The sequence below is a fragment of the Colossoma macropomum genome, unplaced genomic scaffold, assembly GCF_904425465.1.
Source record: "Colossoma macropomum unplaced genomic scaffold, Colossoma_macropomum, whole genome shotgun sequence".
Taxonomy (NCBI): domain Eukaryota; kingdom Metazoa; phylum Chordata; class Actinopteri; order Characiformes; family Serrasalmidae; genus Colossoma; species Colossoma macropomum.
The window spans coordinates 1-10,755 of record NW_023494999.1 but is presented as its reverse complement, the minus strand read 5'-3'; the positions used below and the strand labels follow the sequence as shown (position 1 = coordinate 10,755).

The 10,755-nt window shown below is 39.2% G+C and overlaps 2 long non-coding RNA genes across 2 annotated transcripts; both read right to left on the bottom strand.

Moving 5' to 3' along the window:
• Window positions 1-4,333: 4,333 nt before the first annotated feature.
• LOC118800805 lies at window positions 4,334-6,163 on the bottom strand. Its single transcript, XR_005006398.1, has 3 exons — window positions 6,073-6,163; window positions 5,874-5,954; window positions 4,334-4,812 (listed from the first exon to the last, which is right to left on the bottom strand). It is a non-coding gene; the product is annotated as an uncharacterized LOC118800805 (long non-coding RNA).
• A 1,749-nt stretch (window positions 6,164-7,912) lies between these two features.
• LOC118800800 lies at window positions 7,913-8,551 on the bottom strand. The gene is made up of 3 exons (XR_005006396.1): window positions 8,325-8,551; window positions 8,146-8,233; window positions 7,913-7,959 (listed from the first exon to the last, which is right to left on the bottom strand). It is a non-coding gene; the product is annotated as an uncharacterized LOC118800800 (long non-coding RNA).
• Window positions 8,552-10,755: the final 2,204 nt, after the last annotated feature.

Here is a 10,755-nt window from a genome sequence, read left to right as displayed (position 1 = left end):
TACAGGTTTTGGCCACCAGGTGGAAGAAATTCACCAACTGACTTACAGCACATTCACCTGTTTCTCAGTATTTTACAAAGAAATAAATATTAAAACAAAGAAATTTTTAATTCATTCAGGCGAAGATTTATCTAGGTAACCAGGCACTACTGACTCTGAGCAGGTTTACAGATACATTAGGCTTTTACAGCAGTGCTGGTTTTCTGAGTAGCTGATTTTGATATGAAGATGTACAGAATGAGAGTAAATAACCAAAATCTTCAAAATGCTGTGAAAACCTTCATCAGTTCATTCTATTTTTTTTTTGATTTTTACCCAATTATCTCCCCAGTTTAGTCGTTTCCAATTCCACCCGCTAGTTAGGACTCCCCCAATCACACGATGCTATCAACGCTAGGAGGGTGAAGGCTAACACAGGCTTCCTCCGAGACCTGTAAAGCCAACTACCGCTTCTTTTCGAACTGCCGCTCACGCAAAGTCACCGGACAGCCGAACGCGCTCGGAGGAAAGCACCAACCGCCAGATCTGTTACGTCAGCTAACAGACGCCTTCGCTGACTAGCATCGCGTTGAGTGATGGGGGGAGAAGGAGGGGCCATCCTACCCACCCAGAGAGAGCGAGGCCAATTGTGCTCTCTCGGACTCCCGGCTACGGATGCATCCGTTCATTCTTGAGTAGATTTATAAAAGGACATTTTATCTTCAGTGTTTGTAAAATTGTGTAAATGAGGTCTTGATGAAACACAGTCACAGTTCAGTCAGAAAAAAAACAAAAAAACAGAAAGTGACGGACGCAGAGGACAGCAGGGAGACATCCAGAACTACAGTAAAGCTCTTTATTAAGAAGATCAGTTTCTGTAAGTGTAAAAAACAATGTAACCAGACCTTCAAACATTGTGTTCAACAAAACACCATCATCTCCCAGACTGCACAGACAGCTTTATCTAGAACTGCACAGATAAAGACTGGAAATATGGAGACTCCAGAGAAAGTTCTAGTCTGACAGAATCAGCAGAACTTCTCAGGATGACTGTGTTTAACTCAGTCCATCATGCTGTTTCTGCATGTAGTGGATCATTTCTATCTTTTTGTAGATCTACTTCTAATAGTTTAATATGAACCTCAAGCTGTCATGGTTTATAGAGATATAAGTAATCTTTGTTTCATGATCATTCTGTTTATGGCAAAGGTTTTTTTTTTCATTATGTTTTTTTTAAGGTTGAAAATCAGCTTCATTTTGCTAAAGAAATGTTTGAAGTGATTTTATTTTATTTTGATTTTACAGAAAATCTATTTTAATCATTTTAATTTAGTGAAGGTGCTGCACCTCTACACTGGATTAAACTACTACAACCCCATTTCCAAAAGAGTTCATACACAATGCAATGATGTGCAAACCATTAGAGTATAGAAATGCTCTCACTAAAGCTCGCTCAGCATATCTGGCCTCGCTGATCGAGAACAATAAAAATAATCCTAGAGTACTGTTTAGTGTGATCTCTAGAATTACAAAAAATCAGGCAGGTACTGAACCACAAATTCCGGCGACTCTCACCAGTGAAGTTTTTACGGACTTTTTTAATAATAAAATCGAAAATATTAGACAACAAATTCAATCCACAGTATTAAATCCAACTTGGCTGTCATCTGACATGGCTGATATAAAACATAACATAGCTGCAGAAGAAAGGCTTGAAAATTTCTACCCACTCCCACAGCTAGAACTAGAGAAGATTATCTCCTCTGCAAATTGTACAACCTGCACACTTGATGCAATCCCCTCAAAATTACTCAAAGAAGTACTACCAGTTATCATTAATCCTCTTTTAACTATAGTAAACTCGTCCCTTAGCCTGGGCCATGTACCCAGAGCTTTTAAACTAGCAGTTATTAAGCCTCTGATCAAGAAACCAAACCTTGATGCTAGCATATTGTCTAATTACAGGCCTATATCTAACCTGCCATTTATATCTAAGATCTTAGAAAAAGCCGTAGCCCAACAACTTAGTTCATATCTAGATAAGAACTACATATTTGAGAAATTCCAATCTGGATTCAGGCCACATCACAGCACTGAGACAGCTCTAGTTAAGATAACAAATGATCTTCTTGCCTCTGATCAAGGCTACATATCCCTGTTGGTGCTACTTGACCTCAGCGCAGCTTTCGATACGATAGACCACAATATTCTCCTAGAAAGGTTAGAAAACATGGTTGGAATCACAGGGAAAGCCCTATCATGGTTCAACTCTTACTTAACAGAACGTTATCAGTTCGTAAAGGTAAATGATTCATCTTCCAATTATTCACAAGTAAGATCTGGAATTCAGCAAGGCTCCATTTTAGGACCATTATTATTTACATTATACATGTTACCGTTAGGCACAGTTATAAGTAGCCATGGCATTAACTTTCACTGTTACGCAGACGATACGCAATTATACATATCAGCCAAGCCTGATGACAAACACAGGTTAAAGAAAATAGAGGACTGTGTAAAAGATGTGAAGGGTTGGATGTCGCGTAACTTCCTCCTTCCAGTAACTTCCAGTAACAAAACAGAGGTTCTCCTTCTGGGTCCGAAAGTGGCAAGAAATAAATTATCAGATTTAACTTTAAATCTCGCTGACTTTCCAGTTATACCAGGTTCAGCAGCAAAAAATCTTGGCATCATACTTGATCCAGATTTATCATTCGATCAACACATAGGCAGCATCACTAGGACAGCTTTTGTACATCTTCGCAATATCGCCAAAAGAAGAAATGCCTTATCACTGCACGATGCAGAAACATTAGTACATGCCTTTATTACCTCAAGGCTAGATTACTGTAACGCACTACTGTCAGGATCCACCAGCAGGAATTTAAGTAAACTTCAACTAGTTCAAAATGCTGCAGCCAGGGTTCTCACTAAAACTAGAACATTTGATCATATCAGTCCAGTTCTATCATCACTCCATTGGCTGCCTGTTAAATTCCGTATTGATTACAAAATTCTTTTATTGACGTATAAAGCCCTACATGGGCTCGCTCCTGAGTACCTGCAAGACCTAATTTCCCATTACGAGCCACCACGATTACTCAGATCACAGAGTGCTGGCTTTTTAATAGTTCCCAGAATTCAGAAGGTTTCATCTGGGGGAAGAGCCTTTTCTTATAAAGCCCCCAAACTCTGGAATGATCTTCCAGAAAATGTTTGGGACTCAGACTCAGTCGCAATATTCAAATCTAGGCTGAAAACTCACTTGTTTAGTTTAGCTTTTGGTAGCTAATGTTTCCCCTTGGATAAAGGCAGCAGATCCAGGGGTCCATGGACGCAGGGAATTATAGTAAACTGAGACTGGTGCTGTCGTCCCGCCGCTCACACGCGATCACTCAGGTTTGTGGACGGTGGAGCGGAGGGATGCCAGATTGTCTCAGGGTGCTCCCGTGTCTGTGTGCCCTTTTGGTTCGCTCCTTTTAGTTAAGCTGTTATAGTCAGATCTGCCGGAGTCGTTAGCCACACTCTGGAAATGTTTTACATATTATGATACATACACCCATACAGAACTAAACTAACTCCATCTCCCTACCTTTCTTCCGAGAAAACGACTGCCCACCTGTCCGGCCGGACACTGCTGGATGATTGTTTGTAGAGCTCTCCGGCTACCCGCTTCAGACCAGTTACCCACAACCCAGTCACCGCCACCTGCCTTGGACTGGCTGCCCACTCTACACTGAAGTCTCCTAACTATTACTACCTCCTAACTATTACTACCTCCTAACTATTACTACTACTACTACTATTAATATTAGTAGAATAATAATTTTGTACGTAGTTTGACCAGAGGAGGATGGGTCCCCCCTTGTGAGCCTTGGTTCCTCCCAAGGTTTCTTCCTCAGCTCTGAGGGAGTTTTTCCTTGCCACTGTTGCCCCTGGCTTGCTCACCCGGAGGATTTACATTTCATGTTGAAACTTTGTTCTAAACGGATTTCTGTGAAGCTGCTTTGTGACAACATCAGTTGTAAAAAGCGCTATACAAATAAATTTGATTTGATTTGATTTGATTTATTTGACCATAATCAACATTATTCAGTAACATGTCAGAGAACTAGTCTGATTAAGGCTGAGAACAGATCTTTTGTACTTGGTGAGTCATTTATCATCTGTAAGCTGTTCTTAATGTGTGTAAATGATTCGTTCTAAAATGATCCACTAATTTAACACTCTCAGTCTCCTCCCCCTAACTAGGTCCCCCAATCACAGGACTCTGTGAGGGGGAGTACCAGCACCTGCTTCCTCTGAGACACAGCATCACTGGACGATAATGGAAGAGATAAACAGTTCATTCATTTTGAGACTAAAGGGTCAGAGACTCAAGAAAAAAAGAAAAACGCCATATTTAGTTTTGTTCCCTTAGAAAATCACCTAAACATGTCGTTTGACTGGGAGGTTCAAACTTTTGCACATGACTGTATCTGTACACTTTGTAGCGCTAATAGGCTGCAGATAGATCACTGTGTTTTGTCTATAATCTGAAAATGTTTACTGTACAGATTTTTTCTACACCTTTCTGAGATTTTGGATGCATTGCTCAAAAAAATAAATAGGCATAATAAAAAAACAGACCACACAAATATTATGAGTGGAAAAAATTAAATATAAGAGAATGTAAGATATGAGACCTTTAAACAGTTCAGTACTGAATACATCACTCAACCTCTCTCTCTCTCTCTCTCTCTCTCTCTCTCTCTCTTATCTGACTTCAATGGGTGGTTCTCTTCAGTTTGAGTGGTTTCCATGGTGATGGTTTCAGTGTTGGTTTCTGACAGTCTGAAAGAAAAAGCAGAGACAAACACAAACATACATATACATTATCAAGCTGACAGATTCACATTATTATTATTATTATTATTATTATTATTAATCATACATACATACATACATACATCATCTAAACCGCTTATCCTTCTGGGTCGCGGTGGGGTGCTGGAGCCCATCCTAGCTCTCATTGGGCAGAAGGCAGGATACAGGCAGGTCGCCAGTCCATCGCAGGGCAGACAGACAGACATACACAGTCACACTCACTGTGTATCCTGCCTTCCGCCCATTGACAGCTGGGATGGGCTCCAGCACCCCACCGCGACCCAGAAGGATAAGCGGTTTAGATGATGTATGTATGTATGTATTATTATTATTATTATTATTATTATTATTATAATAGTAAGGCAGGCTTTCAAGTGGTGCAGCCGTCTAAGTGTTGCCCCCATCATCAGGAGATCATGAGCTCAATCCCTGGTGATGCTACAGCCATCCGTGGATGGGAGTCCAAGAGAGCACAATCGGTCTCGCTCTCTCTGGGTGAGTAGGATGGCCCCCCATCTCCCCCCATTACCCAGTGTGATGCTAGTCAGCACAGGTATTTGTTAGCTGGTGTAACACAGCTGGATCTTCACAGGTCTCAGAGGAAGCCTGTCTAAGCTTTCACCCTCCTAGTGCTGGTGGTATCGTGTGACTGGGGAAGTTCTAACTAGTGGCTGTTGGATATGACCAAATTAATTAGGGATAACATTGGAAAAAAATGTGTAATAATAATAATAATAATAATAATAATAATAATAATAACAACAACAACAACAACAACAACAACAATCATCATCATCATCATCATCATCATCATCATCATCACAGTTGGTAACAGCTGAGAACAACATTAACACAGAATAACAGATAAAAGACGACATCAGGAGATCAAAGAAAACAGATCTGTCAGTTCAAACTCCACAGATGATGAAGGTGTGAAGGAGACTCCAAAGTGGAGACGCTGCTGTAGATTAAAGTCTATCAGTTCCAGCAGCTACAAAACACTCATCAGTACAAGTGGATTCACTCACTGCTAGAGTGTCGTACTCAGGAGAGCGAGACTGAGGATCCAGAGCTGAGTACAGATCATCAGAAGGACTGGAATGAACAGTCTGTGTGAGGGAAAGAGAGAATGAAGCAGAGGAGGAGAAATGAAGAAATGAGGACTTTGTAGGAATTCTGTATAAATCTGAACGTCTGACTGAACTGAGTTTCTGAAGAGACACTTACTGTGAGTGTGTTGTACACATCATCAGAGGACCTGGACACGGGGTCAAGAGCTGTGTACGTGTCGTCCTTAGCATTAGGGTCAACGTTCTGGACAGAGGAGAGTTACAGAACATAAGCAGTTTGAGTTCTCACTGACCAACATCAAGAACATTTACACTACAGATGAAAACAACTGAACACTTACTTTGTAAATTACTATTTTTTCCATGTTTTTATAGAGATAATAGACTGTAATATCTAAATCCTCCTGTAATCACAGGCTGACATATTTGAAGAATTCCATCAAGTTAGAGAACATTCTCACTGACCAACATCAAGAACACCACTGATCATAGCTTTTATTCATATGTACTGCTTTGTGTATCACACATGATTATAATTTGTACTCTTGTTTTCCTAAACTTTAATTTTGATTCACCAAACACCTCCATTCTCACCACACCAAACCAGAGATAAACACTACTGAGGTTTATTAGTCAAGACTTTTTAATCAGCAGTGTTAGCGTATGTACACCATACACAGGAAACAATCTCAGTGAATACAGACTTAATATTGTTTTAAATATTTGTTCTTCTTAAACCTCAGAACCCTCACATTTTTTATTTTTTTTTTGCATTTTGGGACAGTCATCATAAGGTGGACATGGCTTTACTTTTAACTACAAATTGAGTTGCATATTTAATATCAGATATTTTCAATACTCAAAATCAATGTACACAGAAAGAGCTAATTATTATTCATTTTGTAATAACATTTATGAAATTTAGTGTAATTTATCTGTTAAAATGTGTTTTAGGGCCTGTTTGTGTAATTTTCAGGGAAAGATCACTGGACTGAGATAAAGCTTCTGTCTGTTTTTCCACCCTGAACCCTGAACTCTCTCAGCACTGACACAGGCATGTAGAGTGTGACTAGTGTTTGCTGTCATGTTTCTATGTTGTGGTCAAGTTTGATGTGGTTATATATATGTGGTTGTATTTAGCTGTAAATTTCTGATGATCAGAAATTCTATTCTGATTATTGTTACTTTAAATTGGCCATTAAAATGGAGGTGAATGCAGGATCTGAATGGTGGTTTTCTCAAATGGATTACTGACTGGATCTTCACTGAAACTTCAGAAAGTCACTCTGGACTCACAGGGTAAGTCCTGCTGAGCTGTGATGTGTGAACTGCATCGCTGTTTTAACCCCTTTGTTGCCAAATGAAGGCTAAAGCAGAGTAATAGTAGTAGGTTTGACAGTGATCTGTAAAGTGTTTTACAGTGCGTTTTACAGTGATCTGTAAAGTTTTACAGTGGTTTTACAGTGATCTGTAAGTAACGGCAGGTTCCTCTGAGTGTTCTGATGTGAACTGTCGCTATTTTTAACCCATTTGTTTAACAATATGAAGGCTGAAAGCAGAGATGTAATAACAGTAGCGAGTGAGGTTTGGGTGAATTTTGGAGCTGGATTGCTGGATGATGGATGGACACAGGTGGATGAAATCACATAAGATTGTGAGGACAGAGTCTGATGAGTGATCTGATGTGAATCATGTCAGTGTTTTAACCCTTTGTTGGAATATGAAGATTAATAACAGATGAATAATATCAGGATTTTGGATGATTTTCGGAGCCAAATACTCATTGATGCTGACATCACAGCTCAATGATGTCATGCTCGCTAGTTTGGGCCAGGTCTGCTGAATGGTTTTGATATGTGTGTCATGTCTGTAGCTTAAACTGCTCTGTAGTTATGAAGCTAGAAATGAACTTCGCATTTTACCCAGAGCTAAAACAAAAGTAAAGATGTCACTAAATCTCATACAGCTAAACATGTTTTTGTGTAGTAACTGACTTGCCTGTTCTTGGTTTGCATCATCAGCTGAATTGCCTCTTCTCTTTCTCCTGAAAAGTAACAGTGTAAAAATAAATATATTAATATTAACAACAATATTGTGCAAAAATTGCAACATTTTTTTTCACTGATACATCTACAAAAACTGGTTCCAGTGATAAAAAAGCTAAAATAAGGTCTAATAATCTACATTAATATTCATTTTCATAGCTCTTTATAAAGATGTGTTTGTTTACCTTACACAAAATACAGCAATGATAACAGATAAACATCCACATCCAGCTGTGACTCCAATAACTGCATATAGAGCTGAATTCCCAACTCCTGTGTTCAGATGAATGTTAAAGTTTAAAGTTATGCTAATTTTTATGAATGTTATTAAGTGTTATTCAGGTTGTGTTTTCATCACTAATACCTTTTTCAGTGACAGTCACTGCAGCTGATTTCTGAGATCCATATTCATTCTGAGCCACACAGTAGTAGGATCCACTCTGTAGAGCCCTGTAACTGTGTCCAGATCCTACAGGTGAGCTTCCACCTTCTTTAAACCAGGTGTAGTTCTGCACAGGTGGGTTTGCATCACTGCTGCAGGTCAGAGTCACTGAACTGCCCTCCACTATTTCACCAGAGGGACTGATGGACACTGAGATGCTCTTTGGGCCATCTAGAGGTAGAATAAGACATTACACTTCATGGAAGTACTTTTCTATTTGATTAAGCAAACTGTAAATGTCCTGTAGGAGTAGCTCATGTTTTATTGCAGACACACATCATTCAGTTCAGCATATGAAGATCACTGTTGTTACAGCTTTATAAATAATTATACTAAAGACTCAGAATAAAACATTCCCAAATATTTCTTTGCTCTTTAAGGATTAATAATACTTTAATTAATAATACTTTATTATTAATAATAAAGTAACAACTTCATGAGTTCTATCAGACATATGCAATTAAGCGCAATTAAGGTAGGTAATGGTCTATACTAAAGTATCCTTAATTAACTTTCACTAAATTATTATATTATGCACTATATACAGACTTACATATAACATAGGAAGTAACATTAGGAGAGTTAAAAGTCCTTTATGAGCTCAGGAGTGTTGGAGCAGGAAAACATAACATTCAGTGAGGAGAATCTGCAGGACTGAGATTATTAACTACAGTTTTACAGTTAAAGTGTGTTCTGTCTGTACAGATATTACAGTGACATCCTAATGAATATTTACTGCAGGTACTCAGTGATATATTACTTTATAAACAGAGATCAGTTGCTGGACTAAACTTAATCACAGACAGTTCAGCATGAAGCCTCAGCTTAGTTTGTGTTCTGAGACTGAATGAATGAATCTGTACTTACATCTGACATTCAGAGTGACCTCAGGAGAGTTCAGACCCAGTACAGCACAGTGATACCTGCCTGCATCCTCCCTGCTGACCGGCTGCAGGTGGAGTTGGTCAGTACTGGAGGATAAACGATGTCCATTTCTGTACCAGGTGAATGTTGGTCTGACTGTCAGACTGCAGGTGGTTTTACATGTGAGAGTGACTTTATCTCCCTCTATCACTCTCTCAGGAACCTCCACCTGGAGATCTGAGTGCAAGAGAACAAATTGTTTACCAAAAAGAAAAAACTCAAACGTTACTGTGGATAACTCATATCAGCTGAATGAGTGTATCAGTGGGGTCTTGAATCAGGGCTGCTGGAGCCACAGAGGCAGGCAAATATTTGACCCACCAATTTTTGATTGTGTTGATTGAGGATGCCAACAAGAAAAACAAAACAAAAGAAAATCACTCTCCCTTAACTGCAGGAAAGCCCTAACCTATAGACAAAGAGAAACAAACTCATTGGCAGAACCAATCAAAATCTCACTTTCATCTCAATTTCAGTTTGAATTTTCCCAAGCAGTAAAATCTTTGTGAGTTCATGCTTAAAGAGAGGAGCTGCAGTTCATTAATCTGGTAAAAATGGTAAAATGGTTTTAATGTAATACACAGATTAATGTCCAGGTTCACAGTTCACGTATGTGGATTTATTAATGTCAGATTGTTTATGTTTCAGTACTGCTACATTGTTAAACGAACATGTGAACACTCCACCCATATTGAGGTCGGCACCAAAGAACTATACCACAGCAAAAATGGTGGTGATGTCCTGTCTGCTTAATTTTCCTGTTACATTTTACTCTTTACAGATGCTCACATTGTTCTTGCAGCATGAGCTGCTGTGAGTATCGGAAGAAAGCAATAAAATAGTAGTGAAGAAATGTGTTTGATTTTGGCACATAGATCACTGGCCAAGCATCATTGGAAAGTTCTGACCCAGTACAGCACAGTATACCTGCCTGCATCCTCACTGCTGACCGACGCAGGTGGAGTTGGTCAGTACTGGAGGATAAATAACGTCCTTTTCAGTACCAGGTGAATGTTGGGCTGACTGTCAGACTGCAAGGTGGTTCTACATGTGAGAGTGACTTATCTCCCTCTATCACTCTCTCAGGAACCTCCACCGAGGATCTGAGAAACCAAGAAAACAGACTCACACTGTGGAGACTCACACTAGCTGAGTGAGTGTGTTAATGGTGTATTTAATATTTTATTTAAAAGTAGAATTAAAATTAATCCTAAATCATGAAGTTGCAGCAGCTCAGATTTGACCACTGGACATAACATATAAATATACAGTGATTTGAGTGAGATTGACCGTTATTTTACACATTAGAACATTAGCAGTGTGAAATTTCCCTGTTGTGGGACTAATAAAGGATTATCTGATCTGTGAAGATCAGACTCTGACTCTGAAATGCTTTATAATTGTGGTTCTCCAGTTCTAAGCAGTGTTT